This window comes from Piliocolobus tephrosceles, chromosome 19 (genome assembly GCF_002776525.5).
Source record: "Piliocolobus tephrosceles isolate RC106 chromosome 19, ASM277652v3, whole genome shotgun sequence".
Classification (NCBI taxonomy): domain Eukaryota; kingdom Metazoa; phylum Chordata; class Mammalia; order Primates; family Cercopithecidae; genus Piliocolobus; species Piliocolobus tephrosceles.
Genome location: NC_045452.1, coordinates 41,783,725 through 41,805,035, shown reverse-complemented (window position 1 = coordinate 41,805,035; position 21,311 = coordinate 41,783,725). Strand labels below are relative to the sequence as shown.

General features: G+C 44.2%; 1 protein-coding gene and 1 pseudogene across 1 annotated transcript in view; one reads left to right on the top strand and one right to left on the bottom strand.

Annotated features, from left to right (window-relative positions):
- Positions 1 to 13,128: 13,128 nt before the first annotated feature.
- On the bottom strand, positions 13,129 to 14,061 carry LOC111527184 (annotated as a pseudogene).
- A 6,585-nt stretch (positions 14,062 to 20,646) lies between these two features.
- The window catches only part of DYRK1A (dual specificity tyrosine phosphorylation regulated kinase 1A), a 151,785-nt gene continuing 151,120 nt past the window's right edge, over positions 20,647 to 21,311 (top strand). The window contains exon 1 of the mRNA XM_023191511.2: positions 20,647 to 21,240. The gene's annotated coding sequence lies outside the window, so the exon portion shown is untranslated. The remainder of the gene's footprint in view (positions 21,241 to 21,311) is intronic.

Below are 21,311 nucleotides of genomic sequence, written 5' to 3'. Positions count from 1 at the left end.
GTTGTTTAAGCCATCCAGTTGATGGTAGTTTTGTTATACAGTCAGAACTGACTATGACAACCTGCTTTCAGATTCACTCATGAAAACTCATTGTAAGCACAGGGCATTTTGCAAATGTGGATTGAAAAATTCATTGCTCAATCACTAAAACACTTGAAACAAGTATTTAAGTTCAATGGGTTCAGCAACAAATTGACATCCCAGTGTGGAGCCAGTCAATGGCACTAACTTGTTAAGACATGAGAGAGTCCAAATTGACCAACAGAAAATAATCATCATACATTTTAAAAGTTAAACGCTCTTTTCTTCTCCACAAAGGGATGTCATGGTGGAACTGGTAAAATTCAGATTCTTTGATCAAAGACTATATTTGGTTCCTTTATATTAGAACTACAGTATGATTAGAATACAGAGTGATTCATTAAGAATAGGAAGTATTAGAAAATATTGGTTTTTTTTTGAAATAGAGTCTCGCTCTGTCGCCCAGGCTGGAGTGCAGTGGCGCAATCTCGGCTCACTGCAAGTTCTGCCTCCCGGGTTCACGCCATTCTCCTGCCTCAGCCTCCCTAGTAGCTGGGATTACAGGCATGCAAAACTACACCTGGCTAATTTTTGTATTTTTAGTAGAGACAGGATTTCTCCATGTTGGTCAGGCTGGTCTTGAACTCCTGACCTCAAGTGATCCACCTACCCGAGCATTCCAAAATGCTGAGATTACAGGCATGAGCCACTGTGCCTGACCCTATTTGTTTAAATTGTATACGTAAAAAATGTTTAGCTTGTCAGTTCATCAAACATGTTTGAAATCTTATAATACGTAAGGTACTATGTATTATACTGCCTCGTGCGAAGGCTTAAAAGGAATATGTGATGGGTGCGCTGTCCTGAATGAGTTTACAGTGTAATTAAAGTTTACCCCTAAAAAGGACATTTTAAGTGAAGTGATTGATACATACAGACTGTATGCCAATAAGCACTAGTGTTAATGTGTATCACAGAAGAAGTACCAGACCAGAGACAACTGGCAAAGTTCTCATAGAAGACTTAGGATTTGAACTTGACCTTGAAAGATGGGTAGAATTTCAAGTGGACAGGGGTTTTTCCGGGCAGGAAAGATAGTAATGTGAACAAGAAATAGGGGTGAAAAGTGATGAGGTGGATTTTGGCTGTGGTCACAGCCAGTGGTTCGACCTGCACTGAAGTTGTGTAAAGGAAGATGAGGGACATGGGTAAGAACATGGGTGCAGAGTGTAAATGTCAGGTGAGTAATTGGGAGCTCTCTCACGTTTGCAGGCTTCAGTGGACAGACAGGACCTTGGGATGCAGAGAGGCCAAGCAGGAAGCGTTGCGGCGTCAGGAAGAGAAGGCCCTGACGGTGATAGTGACACCCCGAGGAGGCAGGGATGAGCCTGAGCGGCTTCCTGGAGACACCAGTGGCAGAGCCCAGTGGCTGATGGGAATGAGGAAACCGAGTGAAAAGTGAAATAGGTGGCTTGGTGTCGTCTGTCCTCTTGTGTGCCGGTCTAACTAGCTGGTGGTGGCCACTTGGAGAGGTGTATGGAGCAGGACTGGGAGACCACATCCAAGATCTCCAGGGAAGACAACAGCTAGCAGTCAGCTATAATCTCTACCTTGGGCACAGCCCTACCTACCAGCAGCTCGCTTTAGGACAGGTGTCTCCAACCCTGAGGCCACAGATGGGTATCAGATGGTGGCCTGTTAGGAACCCAGCTGCTTAGCAGGAGGTGAGAATCAGACAGGAGAGCGAAGCTTCATCTGTATTTACAGCTACTCCCCATCGCTTGCATTACCTTCTGAGCTCTGCCTCCTGTCCGATCAGCGAAGGCGTTAGAGTTTCACAGATGCGCAAACCTTACTGTGAACTGCACACGTGAGGGATCTAGGTTGTGTGTTCCTTGTGAAAATCTAATGCCTGATAATCTGTCTGTCTCCCATACCCCCAGACAGGACCATCTAGTTGCAGGAAAACAAGCTTAGGGCTCCCAGTGATTCTACCTCATGGAGAGCTGTATAATTATTTGATTATATATTACAATGTAATAATAATAGAAATAAAGTGCACACTAAATGGAATGTGCTTCAATTATCCTGAAACAATCCCCCACCAACCAACATCTGCGGAAAAATTGTCTTCCACAAAACCGGTCCGCCATACCAAAAAGGTTGGGGACTGCTAGTTTAGGAAATACCACTTAGCCTCTGGCTCATGTCTTCTTCAGTGAATCCAGCAATTCAATTCAGTTCAAGTAGTACATGTCTGAAATATTTAAGAGTTGACTTAACAAAAAATAATCCGTTCTTCAGGCTTCCATCTTGCCACTCACGTTTGGTCCTCTCTGTCTAAGGCCACATCTCAGGATCCTTGGGCATGTCTCCTCCCCAACCTCCTTGGACCTTTAAATACGGGGATTCCTTAGGATTTACCCTGGGCTCTCTCTCTTCACACCTCTCTTATCCATGGCTCCAAAAGTCATTTCACAGAAAGAAAGGCAGAAATCTATGCCTAATCTTTCTGATGAGCTCATTCAGACACCCACCAGTGTCTACTCAACATGTCTGTTTGGATCAAACTCAGAAGATTCAAAACTGAACTCAAAACAATTCCCTCTACAATACCATTCTACTGCTTTTAGTATTTCTTGGCTCAGGAAATGGCTCTCATCTACCTGGATGTAACCCTTGACAATTTCTCCTTTACCCTCCTTCTCCTAATCCCTCTCCTCCTCACACACTGCAATGCCATCAATCACTAAGTCCTGTGGAAACATAACCCCAGCACTTTGGGAAGTTGAGGCGGGAGGATCACTTGAGCCCAGGAGTTCAAGAGCAGCCTGGACAACATAGTGAGACCCCGGGTCTAGAAAAACTACAAAGGTTAGCCAGGCACAGTGGCGCGGGCCTGTAGCCCCAGTTACTTGGGCGGCTGCGGCAGGAGGATGCCTTCAACAGAGACAGAGGCTGCAGTGAGCCAAGAGCATGTCACTGCACTCCAGCCTGGTGACAGAGTGAGACCATCTCAAAAAGAAGAAAACAAAAGAAAACACAGAATCTGTCATTATGTATTATATTATTTTTTATTTATTTCTTGAATCCATCCAATTCTCTCCCTACTGCCAACACTCCAAGTCAAGTTGTCGTTTTTTTTACTTCAACTACTATTATTATTTCCACCTTTTAAAAAGTACTTTTTTGGGGTTGCTGTGTTTTGGATGTTTGTGCCCCTCACTAATTTGTATGGTGAACCCTAATCACCAACACAGTGGTGCCTAATCACCAATGTGATGAGGCTTTTAGGAGGCCATCAGTCCAGGAGGGTGGAGGCCTCATGAATGGGATGAGTGCTCTTGTGAAAAGCTGGGAGAGAGCGGCCGGGCACGGTGGCTCATGCCTGTAATCCCAGCACTTTGGGAGGCCGAGGCAGGCGGATCACGAGGTCAGGAGATTGAGACCTTCCTGGCTAGCACAGTGAAACCCCATCTCTACTAAAAATACAAAAAATTAGCCGGGTGGGTGGTGGGCACCTATAGTCCCAGCTACTTGGTGGGCTGAGGCAGGAGAATGGTGTGAACCCGGGAGACGGAGCTTGCAGTGAGCCGGGATCACACCACTGCACTCCAGCCTGGGCGACAGAGCAAAACTCTGTCTCAAAAAAAAAAAAAAACAAAAGAAACGTAGAGCTGGGAGAGAGCTTGCTTTCTCCCTCTCTGCTCTCCACCATGTGAACATACAGGCTGAAGGCAACTTCCTTGCCCTTCCTGCACGTGAGGACACAGCAACAGATGCCATCTATAAACCAGGAAGTGGCCCTCACCAGATACTGAATCTGCCAGCACTTTGATGTTGAACTTCGCAGCCTCCAGAACTTGGAGAAATGAATTTCTTCTGTTTATAAGCCAGCCAATCTATGGTGTTTCATTATATTAGCACAAATGGAGCAAGACAGGAGCCATATTGACATACAAACCCATGACACAACATTTGGAATGTTTTACAGATACAAAATAGTTAAATCTTTCTCTCCTTCTTGTACCTCAACTAATCAGCTCCCCTCCCCAGGAACAGCCACTCTTGCTGAATTCTTACACAGCTTTCATAAAAGCATTTACACATATGTTCCTTTTTATTTTATCATGCAAATGTAGCATGCTCCATGGCTTTTTCTTCCATTGCTTTTCAATTCATATAGCTTGGAGTTGTTCCCATATTGGCATATCAGGTATATGAGCCTGCCTTATTACAGTTAATGTGTGACGTTGTATTTTATGAGTGTACCAAAATGTATTTAATCAGACTTAGGTTGTTTCCAGTCTTCTGCAATTATAAACAGTGCTGCAACAAATATAGCTATACATAAGACTTTACACACATGTGCGACTATGTTTCTGGTGTTTTAGACCTTACAGACATTTTAGTTTTATGTGGAACATTTTGTCAGCCTTTCTTGCATGGTTTCAAGGTTTTTGTGACATACTTAGAAAATCTTTCTCTACTCAAAACTTATCTAAAAGTTCTTCCATGCTGGGTGTGGTGGCTCATGCCCATAATCCCAGCACTTTGGGAGGCTGGGGCAGCAAGATTGCTTGAGACTGGGAGTTCGAGGCTGCAGAGAGCTATGACTGTGCCACTGCACTCTAGCCTGTGTGACCAAGTGAGATCCTGTTTAAAAAAAAAAAGTTATATAATTTCTCTGATACTTGTAAGATTTAATTTTTCACTTGTTTATTTATTTTTTTTTTGAAACAGAGTCTTGCTGTGTCACCCAGGCTGGAATGCAGTGGCACAATCTTGGCTCACTGCAACTTCCATCTCCCGGGTTCAAGCGATTCTCCTGCCTCAGCCTCCCAAGTAGCTAGGATTGCAGGCGCCACCACCACGCCCAGCTAATTTTTGTATTTTTAATAGAGACAGGGTTTTCCCACATTGGCCAGGCTGGTTTCGAACTCCTGACCTCAGGTGATTCACCTGCCTCGGTTTCCCAAAGTGCTGGGATTACAGGTGTGAGCCACCAAGCCCAGGTGAATTTTTTTATTTGTCAGCAAATTATTTGATAATGATATTGGTATAACAGAAGAGCCACCTGGATAAAAATAATGTTGGATTTTACACCAAAATTAATTGCTGACAAATTTTTTTATTTGTCAAATATATTTATTTGCTAGCAATTAAATTTGGTGTAAAATCCAACATTATTTTTATCCAGGTGGCTATTCTATTATACCAATATCATTACCACATACCGCGTCTTCTTCCCACTATTTGAAATGGCCTCTTGTTAGATACAAATAGTTCCTATGTTTACAATGCTGGACTCAGTCTATTTCATTACATCTGTCTTTTCATGAACAAATATCACAATTATTGTAGCTTTCTAATATGGTGCTTTTTTTTGAAATAAGGTCTTGCTCTGTCACCCAGGCTGGAGTGCAGTGGTACAATCATGACTCTCTGCAGCCTGGATCTCCCAGGCTCAGCAATTCTCATGCCTCAGCCTCCCAAGTAGGGGGGACTACAGGTGCATGCTACCACGCCTGGCTAATTCTTGTATTTTCTGTAGAGACGAGGTCTCATTATATTGCTCAGGTTGGTCTTGAACTTCTAGGTTCAAGCGATTTGCCCACCTTGACTTCCCAAAGTGCTGGAGCTACAATCGTGAGTCACTGTGCCTAGTCCTGGCCATTCATATCTATATTTTCCATGAAAATTACCCATTTTGGCCAGGCGCTGTGGCTCACGCCTGTAATCCCAGCACTTTGGGAACACGAGGTCAGGAGATCGAGACCATCCTGGCTAACGTGGTGAAACCCCGTCTCTACTAAAAATAAAAAAAAATATTAGCTGGGCGTGGTGGCGGGCGCCTGTAGTCCCAACTACTCGGGAGGCTGAGGCAGGAGGACCACTTGAACCCAGGAGGTGGAGGTTGCAGTGAGCCAAGATCACGCCACTGCACTCCAGCCTGGCAACAGAGCGAGACTCTGTCTCAAAAAAAAACAAAAACAAATAACCCCAAAAAACAACAAAAAAAATAATGCCCACTTTTACCACCAGTGTCCCAATTTGGACAGCAAATTATATGGTCATTCTACTTACAGGTAACTTGATATTTTTAGAGGATGCATAAGGATGCTTTATATTTGAAGATCAGGAACTTTCGTATGTGAGTTCTTTTCTGAAAAGGGTACTGCTTTAAAATTTGTCGATTGAAGTGTTCTTTTAATTCGATGGCAGTTTTCTTTAGTTATATCTTTAAATACATTTTCCTATACTCTCCTCCTCTTATTTCTAGTGAGATGAAGGCTATGTGTGTTGAATCTTCTTTGTCTTCCATATTTAAAATATATTCTCTCTAATCTCTTAGAATATTTATTCTTATTTATTTATTTTTGCTTTTCTCCTCCAGATCCTCCGTATGCCTTGTTATGTTTTTCACAGGGTTTATTCTCCTTTGTGTTACTTCCTATTTGAACTTTATTTCTAGGATTATTTTCTCAGTTTCTCTCCTGGGCTTTCATTTCTTTGGTTGTCTGGGCATCTTTCCCGAGCACTTGATCTCTATGTGTGCTTTTTTATTGTGAAGAAAATAGTTTTGTTTGGCTTTTGTAATTCAGTTTTATCTGTTCAGAATCAATTTTCATCTACTGTATCACAATTTCCATTTGTTCCATGACAATATTTTTCTATTCAATGTCCATTATTTGTCATTTTTCTTTTGATCATTTATTTCTGCCAATATAATTGTATAGATTATTTTAATTCATTTTTAAAATTATGAGTTTTGCTTAAATAAACTAAATTTATTAGGGATAAGCTCTTTTCAGGAGGTTCAGTTGGAGAAGTGAGGATTATGTTCCTGAGTTATTAGACAATATGTGATGCGCCCTAGTGAGCTTTTTCAGCTTGTATTTCTCCCAGTTATCAAAGCTCAGCCCTGCATTGTTGTTCATAATGCAGAGTTGCTCTGTCCACCACTCCTCCCCTATAAGATGTCTCCTAAAAATACGACTTTCCTGTGTGAGGCTTTATTTGGTAACATATTCCTTGTTCATCAAGAATCTATGCTTACGCTGGGCATGGTGGCTCACGCCTGTGTAATCCCAGCACTTTTGGAGGCCAAGATGGGCAGATTGCTTGAGCCCAGGAGTTCGAGACCAGCCTTGGCAACATGGTGAAACTCTACAAAAAATGCAAAAATGGCCGGGTGTGGTGACTCACACTTGAAGTCCCAGCATTTTGGGAGGCAGAGGCAGGCAGATAACCTGAGGTCAGGAGTTCGAGATCAGCCTGACCAACACAGAGAAATCCCATCTCTACTAAAAATTTAAAATAGCTGGGTGTGGTGGCACATGCCTGTAATCCCAGCTACTCGGGAGGCTGAGGCAGGAGGATCGCTTGACCTCAGGAGGCGGAGGTTGTGGTGAGCTGAGATGGCGCCATTGCACTCCACCCTGGGCAACAAGAGTGAAACTTGGCAGAAAAAAAAAAAAAAAATAGCCAGGCATGGTGGCACATGACTTTAGTCCCAGCCACTTGGGAGGCTGAGGCAGGAGAATCACTTGAACCTGGGAGGCAGAGGTTGCAGTGAGCCGAGACCGTGCCACTGCACTCTAGCCTGGGCAACAGAGCAAGACAGTGTCTTAAAAAAAAAAGAGAGAGAAAAGAAAGAAATATTTTAAATTGAAATAATAATTTTAAAATAGTTTAAATACAACCTATCAAAATGTGTAGGACAGAGCCAGAATAGTGCTTAGTTGGAATTTACTGTCTTAATGAATAAACTAGAAGAAAAGTTCAAAGCTATATATATTTCCATCTGAAAATGCTAGAAAAATGAGACCAAATTTAACCCAAAGAGAAACAATCTTTATACAAACTCTTTCCTCCTCCCGACTCTCTATCAGGCATTCCAGATCTATCACAAACTGGGAGGGTAAGTGACAGAAAAACTTCAGGCCGTTGATCTGGGATTCCCCTAGATGGGGTTCAGGGACCCCTTCCTTCTTACTCCAGAATTTATCACATTATAGTTTCTTTGACCTATTTGGTCTTCCCTACTGGTCTTGTACGTTTTCAGGACTGGGGTCCAATCTCAACCATCTTTGTATCCCCAGCACCAATCAGAGTAACCGACACAGTGCAGACACTCAACAGTGCATGTGGTATAAATGAATAGCTATGCACTTCACTGCAGGTAACCTGTGACTCAATTGTAGAAAGATGTTACAGGTTGTGGGGTTTGAGGGAATGGTGACTGCATCCATGAAGGCACCATCTAAGACAGCTGGTTTTGGGAAAAGGTGATCTCTGGTGTGACAAGTTGAGACCTCTGGCTTTTTGTTCCATTTGTTTTGTTTCTCACTGTCTTGACATCCTTCTTGGAAAAACCTTTAACATGCACGAGTGGCACATAATACTTGCTTTTCTCTCTCCAAGGCAAATAATGTCAGTCCTTGGTGATCTAGGGATCAGAAAGTAGGCTATGCTCTAATAAGGACATCACCCATATGATGGAAGGACTAACTCCTGGCCATTCTATTTTAGTATACCCTGGGATTTTACTGGCTTAAGAATACTGCAAAATGGTGAAGCTGGTGTTCCTTCTATACTTATGTCCCTTTTAAAGAGATGTGTCTTTTTCTTGCTGTTGAAGCTGATAACTATTAAGGACCCCTGATTAATAGCCCAGACGAGCCAGATGTGGTGGGGCACGCCTGTAATCCCAGCACTTTGGGAGGTAGAAGCAGGTGGATCATCTGAAGCCCGGAGTTCAAGACCAGCCTTGCCAATGTGGTGAAACCCTGTCTCCACAAAAAAATACAAAATGTAACTGGATGTGGTGGTGAGCACCTGTGGCCCCAGCTACTTGGCAGGGTGAGATGGGAGGATAGATTGAGCCCAGGAGGTTGAGGCTGCAATGAGCCATGATTGTGCCCCTGCATTCCAGCCTGGGGTACAAAGCTGAATCCTGCCTGAAATAGTAATAATAATAATACTTTTAAAAAGCCCAGACAAAGTGAGACATACAGCAAATGTCCTTTGTGATACAGAGTAGAAATCAAGCCATAGGAAGCAGCTGAGAGAAGGTTTAATGAGATGGAAGCGTGCAAGAGTGCTTTTCAAGTACATAGGGAAGTAAAGAAGAAAACAAATACTTGTTGAGTGCCCACTGGGCTCCTGGTAACTCTGAGGCTATTTGTTACACATGTTAATTTCTGAAATGAGAAGGAGGAAGAAGCCTGTTTTATGATATTCTAAAAATTAAGGTCTCAGGTCATTAGGTAAAAATTACAGGGACACGGGGTCTATTTTCTCTCCTGATTACTAGTAGTGGATTACAGAAAATTTGAAAAACAAGCACAAAGAAGACAAATCATCACCTGTGATTGTACCCTCCAGAGATAAATGTTACAAAAATTTATTTTATTATGCGTATTTTTTATTATAAAGTTGAAGTCATGCAAAATATACTAACTTATAGCTTTCTTTTTGCCATTTAACCGCTGTAATCGTTTTTCTCATGTTGTGAAATATTCTTCATTTTGTGTTCTATTTCCACAAGTCGATGTGCTACATTTTAAAATTGAGGCTCCACCGCTGGACACTTAGGTTGTTTCCAAGGTTTCACTTAGTGATGTTATTGACAGGAGTGATGTTATTGACAGGAGTGATGTTATTGACAGGAGTCATAGGACGCTGGAGGCTGGTCTGGGGAAACATACTGGATGAGCAAGTGAGAGAAGAAAATGTGTTTAGCCTGGGAAAGTCACAGCTTTCTTCAAACGTTTGAAGGCTGTCATTTGAAAGAACAGTGAGACTTGGTCCGTGTGGTCTCAAATGGGAAGATTTAGAAACTGGGTGGAAAGCGTGGGAAGAAGATCCATTCACAGAATGCAAAGGCAAATTTCCTATAGTGGAAGTAACCGAAGAAGGTCTCTGCAGCTTTAGGAGGCAGTGAGTTACCAGTTAGTGAAGACACTCAAATATAGGCAAAGAAAAATAATAACTTACAGGAACGTAATGGGTTAAATGTGTTTACAGCAGAACGACCTGAGTGTTTTGAGAACATGGAAGAAGTTATTTATTTATTTATTTATTTGAGATGGAGTCTTGCTCTGTCGCCCAGATTGGAGTGCAGTGGTGTGATCTCGACTCACTGCAACCTCTGCCTCCCAGGTTCAAGTGATTCTCCTGCCTCAGCCTCCTGAGTCGCTGGAATTACAGGTGCCCACCACCACGCCTGGCTAATTTTTGTATTTTTAGTAGGGACGGGTTTCACCATGTTGGCTAGGCTGGTCTCGAATTCCTGGCCTTAAGTGATCCACCCGCCTCGGCCTCCCAAAGTGCTGAGATTACCGGCATGAGCCACTGTGCCTGGCCTTTTATTTATTTTTGAAAGGGGAAAGGGTCTTGGGAAAGGCTTCAAAAGTTAAAATTTGAATCGAATCAAATCCTCTTATTATTTACATCGGGGCCCAATATTTACACAATGACTTATAGTTCACAAAGGATTAAAGACTTCCCTTAAAGGATGAGGAAACAAATTCAGAAAGGGTAAGTACACTACTCCAGTTCCTATGGTAAGGAGGTGGTTGAGAATTCCCCACGTTCTGTGTCCCAACAACCACTCTTTTTTCCAATTGCTATTATTGCTGTTATTATCAAGCTCACCAATCCCTTCTAAAACATCCAGACTTGCAAGACATTGTCTGTGCCCTGCTTCATTACAATAAAACGAAAATGTCTCAAATGACTAATATGAACAAAATGTCATTGTTGTCAGGTAAGTTTTCCTGCATGGAAATTCCATACCCTTTCTTTCCCACAGCAGCCACTGGATGATTAGGGTTTATGATATGTAAGGATTGGGCTCCCCCCAACTCCAGCATCTATGTGTGAGTCTATGATGTCTCTGCTTGCCTTCTGCTCGGGGCGGGCCTCCTTCCCTGGAAGTCTGAGAGCCCTGAATGAATGTGCTTCCCACATTAGCCCTATGTCTCCCAGATGCCATCCATTCTGTCAACTCAGGACCCCGGCAAGCTGGGCTTCCACCCTCCACTCTACCTGTGCAGCTGCGAAGTTCATAGTCCATGAATGTGTTCCTGTTTCCAGTGTCTCCCCTGAACCCTGGCCTCCACCCCAGTTCTTCTGGGCTAGACAAGCTAGAAGAAAATGTGGAGGTCCCCTTTTGGCTACAGGAGGGGGCTGTCACCACCCTCAGGAAACCAGCTCCCTTCTGCCCCTGCCGGGATGTCCCTTCCCATCCAACCTTTCTAGCAAAAGCAAATTAGGTTTCTGTGACATGACCCACCCATCCAAAAGGCACCCTCATCCAGCACTCCGCTAATGCCACCGCAGCCATCTGTGGGACTGACAGCCCTCCCACCGAACAGCCCTCCCTATCTTCAGGAAGCCGGCGTCCATGCTGGGAGCGAGAGGAAGGCCGGATGCAGATGGCCACCTCTTTCAACTCCAGAGTGAAGTGTACTCCTCTTGCTTTTAACCATTTCCTGGATTTAATTGCTTGCCTACTCCGTCCTGCCCTTGCTGTCTTGCAATTCCCTGGTGACTCTGTTCTTGCAAAAACATTCGTTTGGTGCCAGGCACTGGGCAAAGCACTGAGAATAAAAATTCCCTGGGGGCTGGGTTTGTATTCCTGGAGGGTTTCCATTTCTCCTAGTGCATGGAAGAAACCTACCGTGAAAATACAGAGATAAGTGCCTTGACAAGCAAATGAGGCTTTCCTGGAGACAGCAGAGGAGATAAGAATGGGTTGTGTTCTGGGAGCGTAAAGTGGTGGACCCAGAGCAGAGAAGGCCCGAGAGGTCAGATCATGAAGGGATTTGGCACCAAACTAACATGTAAGAATGTTATCCCCAAAACAAAAACTTAGAGTCTTTTAAGCTTTTCAGTGGGCAGTGATGTGATACCCAACTGTAGAGTCCCATGAAGCCTTGAGGAACAGGGTGAAGGACAAAGGAGTCAGGGAGGCTGGTGGGAGGCTTGGACTGTGAATTTTACTCTTTTCTGTTCTGTTTGGATGTTTCAACCACATACTTGATTTTCTTATCTTGAAAATAAACAAGCCAGGCACAGTGGCTCACACCTGTAATCCCAACACTTTGGGAAGCCGAGGCGGGTAGATCACCTGAGGTCAGGAGCTCAAGACCAGTCTGGCCAACATGGTGAAACCTCATCTCTATTAATAATACAAAACTTAGCTGGAGGTAGTGGTGCATGCCTGTAATCCCAGCTACTTGGGAGGCTGAGGCAGAAGAATTGCTGGAACCTGGGAGGCGGAGGTTGTAGTGAGCCGAGATCATGCCACTGTTCCAGCCCGGGAGACAGAGCGAGACTCCATCTCAATCAATCAATCAATCAATAAGGAAACAAATGGTCATGGCCAGGTGTGGTGCCTCATGCCTGTAATTTCAACACTTTGGGAGGCTGAGGTGGGAGGACAGCTTGAGCCTAGGAGTTTGAGACCAGCCTGGGCAACATGGGGAGACCCCCATCTCTAGCAAAAACTTAAAAAATTAGCTGGGGCTTATGCATGCCTGTGGTCCCAGCTACTTGAGAGGCTGACGTGGGATGATTGCTTAACCCAGGAGTTAGAGGCTGCAGTGAGTTATGATCATACCACTGCACTCCAGCCTGGGTGACAGAGCAAAACCTTGTCTCAATAAAAAAGAAAGAAAAAGAAAATAAACAGTCATTATACGAAAAATAGGATTAGTGGATCCTTTGGTTTTATTCTTTTATTTTTTTCACGTTAACGAAAGCACTTTCTGAGGCAAAGAGAAGTCTTGCCAAAAGGATTACCAACTCCAAGAAGTTAAAACTCAACTGTTAATGACACTATTTAGACCGTGTAGATTTTGCTTCTCCTTGGTCAGAAAAGGGTATTCAGGTTGAGAAGGGCAAAGCAAACTGGAAGAGACTTCTACTTTACTGATGCTGCTCTTCAGATCCAACCTAAGCTAGACAAAGCTTCACTGGTCCATCTACAAGTTGCTGTCCTACTGCTGAGGGACCCGGGCCATGTTACATTTGCAAGAAAAATGAGGCAAGAAAAACAGGTGTAGGTCGCTTGGGGATGAGCAGGCACCCACAGCTTCAACACTTTTCGTGGAAGGGGTGATCTTTGTGGGAGGCACAGCTTAAGGTGCACACCCTTTCAGTTCCTGTTGTAGCCATTCAAGGTGGTCATATCCTGGATGCTCATTCAAAGTCAGAGGCCTCAAAGTTCTCAGCAATGTGTTCCAGTGTCACAGACTTGGGGATCACCACCAAGTTCCTCTGCATGGAGAACCGGATCAGAACCTGGGCTGCAGTTTTATTGTGCTTGGCTGCGATCGCCTCGATCCTGGGATCCTTAGCAGGGAAGGGTCCTCAGGCTTGGCCCAGGGCCTGCTAGGAGAGCCAAGGGGGCTATGGGCAGTCGCCATGCTGCCTCTGGACTGGCAGTACTGGGTTAACTACTCCTGAGTTAGGTATGGGTGACCCGCTGGCTTACACTTGAAGCCAGGTTTGTTTAAGATCCTTTTGACCTGGAGATGGTTGAAGTTGGAGATGCCAATAGCTTTCATCAGCTCCTCATCCACCAGCTCTTCCATGGCCGCCCCTGTGTCCACAATGTTGGTGTCACTGGGACCATGTTGCCTGAGTCATCCAATAGGAAAAATCCCTTCCCGGGCTTAAAGCCAGTGGGACAGTGAATGAGGTGGAGGTGCAGGCAGTCCAGCTTCCGGGCGCTGAGTGTCTTCTGGCAGGCTTGTCTCCCCAGGCCCTTCCCATGGGTCGTGCACTATAGCTTGCGAATGACGCAGAGCTCCTCAAGTTTACCACCTGCTCCCTGAGCTGCTTCTGCATGCCCACCCCGACCAACGCATTCTTGTTCTGGTACACGGGGATGCAGTCAATGCAGTGATACCCAATGTCGACTGTCACCCTTACAGCCTCGGTCACCTGGCCTGGAGGGGGCTTCCAGGTGTCTAGCCCCAGGATGGGCATCTTGGCACTGTTGTTGAGCACAGGTTGGCTGACCATGGCCACTGCACTTCCCAGACCCCCTCCTGAAACCATCTGTCTTCTTCTTCTTTTTTTTTTTTTTTGAGACGGAGTCTTGCTCTGTCGCCCAGGCTGGAGTGCAGTGGCTGGATCTCAGCTCACTGCAAGCTCCGCCTCCCGGGTTTACGCCATTCTCCTGCCTCAGCCTCCGGAGTAGCTGGGACTACAGGCGCCCACCACCTTGCCCAGCTAGTATTTTGTATTTTTAGTAGAGACGGGGTTTCACCATGTTAGCCAGGATGATCTCGATCTCCTGACCTCGTGATCCGCCCGTCTCGGCCTCCCAAAGTGCTGGGATTACAGGCTTGAGCCACCGCGCCCGGCCGTGTCTTCTTCTTTATGCTTTTTATGTTATCTATTTACAAAGGAAATATAAAAATGGATTTTTGCTTTTAAAAGTTTGGGAGCAAATCAGGAGATGGGAGTGAACAGATAATGTTTGCTGTCCTTCATAAATGGATGTTTTGCTATCTGTCCGTAGCCTTATGCTGCAAAGACTATATTTGGGACATAGAAGTTAATAGACTCAGCCATGCAGAGGTCCTGTCTAGACCTCTGCTCAATGAGAATGCCCAAATCTGTAGTTTCTCAAACTGGGTGTTACCTGAGTGAGCTGGCAACTGTGCAAGGACACTGTGGTTTGAGAAACACTGCTGTAATAGCGTTAGCTAGCTACATGGTAATCACTAACATTAATGTATCTCTTCAGGGGAACTTTCTTTTTCTAGCTTAGCTGACTACAACAATCTTTCCTTTGGTACTGGGGAAATTCCATCCACCTTACATTGAGGGGAAAAAAAAACAAACATTTCCCACTTCTATACAAATCACTGAACAGTGTCCCCTAAAGTTTTGTGGTAGGTGGAATAGAATGCAGGAAAATAGAGAAAAAAAAAAATAGCAGAAGCTCATCATTCATTTATAAATACAAAACAGGTAAAATACGCAGTGGCTCACATCTGTAATCCCAGCACTTCAGGGGGCTAAGATGGGGGGATCACTTAAGGCCAGGAGTTTCAGATCACCCTGGGCAACATATCCAGATCCTGTCTCTACAAAAAAAATTTTTTTAAATAAGAAAAATCAGCTGGACATGGTGAGGCATACCTGTAGTCCTAGGTACTTGGGAGCCTGAGGTGGAAGGATTGCTTGAGCCCAGGACGTCGAGGCTTCAGTAAGCCATGATTGTGCTATAGCACTCCAGCTTGGGCAACAGAGTTAAGATCTTGTCTCAAAAAAATCAAAAACCAAAAACCAACCAAACAACAACAAAAAATCACCTCCAATCATAACCAAACCAAATCAAACAGTATTTATAATATGCCAGATATGGTGCTTGTGATACAAAGATGAAAATATAGGATCCTTGCCCTAAAAGCACTTCTAGTTTAGAAACAGATATGGAAATACAATATAACAAAATAGTACTAATGCTATAACAATTATAAACATATTTTGCATTGAATTGAAACTATTTTTATAGGAAAAATGCTGAAAATGGTAGAAGTGTGCAGATCAATAAATACTATAGAAATATTAAAAGATGTTCACTACGTACTTAGATTAAAAAGCCAAGAAAATAAGCCAAAACTCTCAAGAACTGTTGAGCTAATGGGCCAATGCAGAAAGTGATCTTTGTAGAACTCTGTGCCTGCTGCCTAATTTTAAATTGCATGTACTTAATTGTTTTTCAGTTTCATTAGGGATTTTCCTCAACCTGTTAATTTTGAGGAAGCTATTATATACATATGAATCAATATATAAAAGTGGATTTCTTTTCAAGTCTTGCCAAAATGTTGCAAAATACGATTTTTTGTGTGTGTGTGTGACGGAGTCTCACTCTGTTGCCCAGGCTGGAGTGCAGTAGCACCATCCATGTTGGTTCACTGCAACTTGTGCCTCCTGGGTTCAAGCAATTCTCTTGCCTCAGCCTCCAGAGTAGCTGGGACTACAGGCACCTGCCATGACACCTGGCTAATTTTTGTATTTTTAGTAGAGACAGGGCTTCATCATGTTGGCCAGGCTGGTCTTGAACTCCTGACCTCAAGCAATCAGGCCACCTTGGCCTCCGAAAGTGCTGGGATTACAGGCGTGAACCACTCCCGGCCGCAAAATAAGATTTCAAGATTTTCTGAAACTGTAGAATACACACTTTAATAAACTACATATTTACTATTTAAGCTTTATCTTAATGTCACAAGGAAAGAAAATGTTAATGGCAATTCATAAAATAATATTGGTAAACATGCTTACATGATAAGGAAGGCAATGAATATTGTCTTCTCTCTCTCTCTTTTTTTTAATGGCACCATGAGAACCACATCTTGACATAAACAACTTTGTAACCTTAAGATTCTGGGAGAGAGTCCTTGGTTGCAGGTGCCTGGTTAAGAGGAGGAAGGAGGCCAGGCACCGTGGCTCATGCCTGTAATACCCGCACTTTGGGAGGCTGAGGCGGGTGGATCACCTGAGGTCAGGAGTTTGAGACCAGCCTTGCCAACATGGTGAAACCCCATCTTTATAAAAATACAAAACTAGGCAGGCGTAGTGGCGCATGCTTGTAACCTCAGCTACTTGGGAGGCTGAGGCAGGAGAATCACTTGAACCCAGGAGGTGGAGGTTGCAATGAGCCTAGATCGCACCACTGCAGTCCAGCCTGGGCAAAAACAGCAAAACTCTGTCTCAAAAAAAAAAAAAAAAAAACAAAACAAAAAGAAGGGGAAGGACTGTGAGAGCAAGAAAGGAGTCGGGCTAGCCCTACTTTGGAGATGGCTAGGAGAATGAAGATGACCACAGATACACTGACTGGGGTGACATACATGTCTCAATCTAACAGCAGCCCATGGCCTTCCATTTTTCTTTTTTTTTCCTTCCTGTTTCATTTTGCAATACACTCTCAAAAAAGAAATCAATTGAAAAAAAAAAAAGGCTGAGCACAATGGCACATGCCTGTAATCCTAGCACTTTGGGAGACTGAGGCAGGCAGATCATGAGGTCAAGAGATTGAGACCATCCTGGCCAACATGGTGAAACCCCATCTCTACTAAAAATACAAAAATTAGCCGGGCATGGTGCTGTGCGCCTGTAGTCCCAGCTACTCAGGAGGCTGAGGCAGGAGAATCACTTGAACCTGGGAGGCTGAGGTTGCAGAGAGCCGAGATCGCGCCACTGCACTCCAGCCTGGGCCACAGAGTGAGGAAAAAAGAAATTAAAATTAAAATAAAAAAAAATTCACAAACCAAAAACCAAAACCTCCAAACACTTCTCTCTGCCTTCCCAAACAGGTATCAGATAAATATGCATAGGTAGGGCACAAATACACAACAAACATATTTTTAAAAAGTCACAAAATGTCCAAATAAATGCAAATAAAAATAAGAGGGTGTGGCACGGTGTACGAGAAAGCCATTGTCCCATATTACTTTTAGGAGTGCAAATTGTTGGAATTACTTCTGAGGAATATTTTGGTAACACAAATCAAAAGCTTTTTAAGGACGCATACTTTTATCTGAAGGAAATAATTGGACAGGTGTGTAAAATGGATGTAGGCCATGTTTATGCAACTTTATCTGTAGCAACAACAACAATAAAAAGGAAAAACTTCCTTAAAAAACAGAGGAGCAGTTAAACAAATTATGGCCTATTCAACTGATGGAATACTAGTAGCTGTTAAAATGATTATCTAAATTTCAGTTGATTAACACTAAAATGTGCTCGTAGCATAATCGCAAGTAAAAACGGCAGAAAACGTATCTGCAGTGTTGTATGTAGGTGAGTGTGCTCATGTCTCCCTTAGAAAGTCTGGAAGGACATATGCTAAAATGAAAATACCAATACTTTTTTTTTTTTCCTCTGGGTGATATCTATGAGTAATCATTACCTCTTCATTGTTTTCCATATTGTAAAATAGTCTGTAATGACCGTATATGACTGCTATATTTTGCTTTTGGACCTTAGGTGCAAATAATTAAGAATTAACTCCTTGGCCGAGCGTGGTGGCTCATACCTGTTATGCCAGCACTTTGGGAGGCTGAGGTGGGAGGATGGCTTGAGTCTAGGAATTTGAAACCAGACTGGGCGACATAGCAAAACCTCATCTCTACAAAAAAATACGAAAAGTTACTCAGGCGTGGTGGCATGCGCTTGTAGTCCTGGCTACTCGGGAGGCTGAGGTGGGGAGGATTGCTTGAGCCTGGGAGGTGGAGGCTGCAGTGAACTGTAATCATGCCACTGCACTCCAGCCTGGGCAATGGAGTGAGACCCTATCTCAAAAAAAATAAAAAGAAAAAAAACAAAGAACAGACAATAAAGTTTGTACAAGCGCAGCAAGTGAAGACCTTTACCCAGAAGTCTGTAAGAACAGTAGGGGGTGTCAGATGCCAGGCCATGACACTGTCCAGGAACCAAATGCAAATTGCTTCTCACTTGGCTTGAGGGGCAGTGATAGGAATATTGGTTATTTTGTTTGTTTGTCCTTGGAATATTTATTTGGGTTATAACTCTCAGCGAGATTCTAACTCCTGGACTTACAGGCTTAGAATAGTGCATCACCAAGAGTAGTCACTAATGAATGTGAAACCAACCAAAAGAAACCACCATCTTGGCATGCATCTGTGTGTTAGTTTCCTTTAGTGCCACTACAAAGTACCAACAACTAGGTGGCTTAAACAGAAATGTATTGTCTTGTAGTTCTGGAGGTCAGAAATCCAAAATCAAGGTGTTGGCAGGGTTGGTTTCCTCTCATGGCCGTAAGACAGAATCTGTTCCATGCTTCTTTGTCAGCTTCTGGTAGCCTCAGGTGTGCCGTGGTTTGTAGATGGCCACCTTCTCCTGGTGTCTTCACGTTGTCTTCCCTGTGTATGTGTTTGTCTCCGTCCAAATTTCTCCTTTTTATAAGGACAGCAGTCATTTTGGATTAGGGTTCACTCTAGAGATCCAACTCGATATCCTCTGTGAAGACTCCACCTCCACGTAATCTTGAATCATCTTGGTGTGTTGGAAAGAACATGGGCTTTGCAATTATACCTGTGTTTGAATCCTGGCTTCACCACTTACTGGTGAGTGGTGACTGCCTTGAGGAAAGTCATGTAATTATTCAGGACTTGTTTTCTCATCCCTATAGTGGGGATGCAACGTTGCTGTGAGGATTAGAGATACTCTAGAACATGCTGGATAAGTGGAGGCTGTTACCACCTATGAGCCTTTGCTTTTCAAGGTGAACAGTCTGTGAATAAATATACCTGTAAGTGAATCTAATGGGGAGATTCTTAGATGACAGGGATTTCATCTGTGAACCAGGTCAGCTGGCATCTGTACCAGAGTCCTTCTGGCCTACATGTGGTCACTTGTTTGGAGCCAGCTGTAATTTACAGGTTACGTTTTTAGGCGAAGCCTGTGTAAAACCATTTTACAGCATTCCAACCTGGATATGACATTCACTGACCAATGTTGTCCAAGGCTGTCACACTGGGGAAAAAGGGTGGTCTAGATACGAAGACCAGCGATGCCTTCTATTCCCACACGTTTATAATCTCAAGATTCTGCCCCACTCCGATGATCTTCTGGGTTGATTTGAACTGAAGACAAGGACACGTATCTTGAGACGCTGTCGTAGTCTGTTCCGGTTACCTAAGAAGATTAACTATGCAAGTTTCTTCCATTACCAGGAATAAAACTTTGAGTCAAATTTAATTTAGTACTAACGGTTGCAAATGCTGAGGTGCTCTGATAGAAGCCAAAGCTTGGTGAACGGGGTGGGATGGGGGCAGGAAGGAGAGATCCAGGAGCAGAGAGGAAGGAGTTGGTTGTATAGGTGGAAGTTCGAGCTTGGGAGGAACCAGGTAGCGACCTCTCCTCTGAATAAGGGGCGCTCTAGGCCACTTCCTCTTCTTCAAAACAATTAAGTTTACCGTGGACTTTAATCACATTAGCAGGGCAATTTTGAAACAATAATCAGAAAGAACTTTTGCCGGTTACGGCAACTTTTTTTTATATCATGGAGATCAGTCTGAAAGCAAGCTATTTGCCCGATTACTTTTTGACCAATTTATTTTCGGTTTAGTGAGGTTTCTTTCCAAGTCTGTGCTAATCTGAATGGCTACCTTAGTAATTACTGTTTGACCAATTTATTTTCGGTTTAGTCGGATTTCTTTCAAAGTCTGTGCTAATCTGAATGGTTACCTTAGTATATCAATGTCCTAGTAACTGTAGCAAGGACATTTTTGCTGGAGATCATTTAAAGCAGGTGTCTTTGAGTCATGTAGCATATACAGCGGTATTTACTGCTGGATTTTTACACCTAATATCGTTTATAAGATTTTATCTGTTGATACTATATTTGTGAAGTTTATGAAAAAAATTGGTTATGAACACTATCACAAGGAGGCAAAATCAAGCTTAGAAATCAATTAGTGACTCTGCTGTAAAATAGCACACACACACACACACACTCTTTTGAGCTATACATTTATTAAATGCCATTAGAGCTGGTACAAAATACAATTTTTAGCTGGTGGCTCTATGCCGGTTACAACGCAGCCAGCATGGCATACTTGGGTTTTCAAGCCTCGGGAGCTCACCCAGCAATACATAGGCAGGCAGAAAGGGTAGACAGAATAAAAATCAGCGAAAGCCAGGATATTAATAAAGAGTTTTGATGGTTAACGACAAGTAGGCAAATTAAGACTCTGGAAACCGAAGAGCTGCACAGAAAAGAAAACCAGGGAGCTGGACAAGGACACAGTAACAGCACAAGGGGATTTATCTAAGGGGCATTCCGATGGAGCAGGCAGGCTGCGCCCAGAAAGGTGGGGAGGGGTTGGAAACAGATGGGCAGGGACGGGCGAGCGTGCACAGCCTGAAAAAGTTTTCATGATGGCTCCAGCCTAATTTCCCAACGCTGGTCTCCGGCGCCACAAAACCCGAGCGGCCCGACCGGACCCAGGTGCCAGCCTCAGGGCCGCCGGGAGCCGGCGCAGCGTCCGGAATTCCTGCGATGTCTGGGGCGCGGCGGCGGCTCCTCCCCGCCCCCACCGCGGCCTCCGCCGGCATTTTCCGGCGAGGAGGCCCGCGAGCCCTTCGAAGAACCGGCTCCACGCGCGGCCGGCCGCGGCCGGCGCGCTTCCCGGGGAGAAAGGCGAGCGCGGCGTCCGGACCGCGGTGAGAGCCCTCCAGGCCCGGGCGTGCGGGGTGGGCTTCCCGGGTCCCTGCCCGAACGCCGCGGCGCCCCG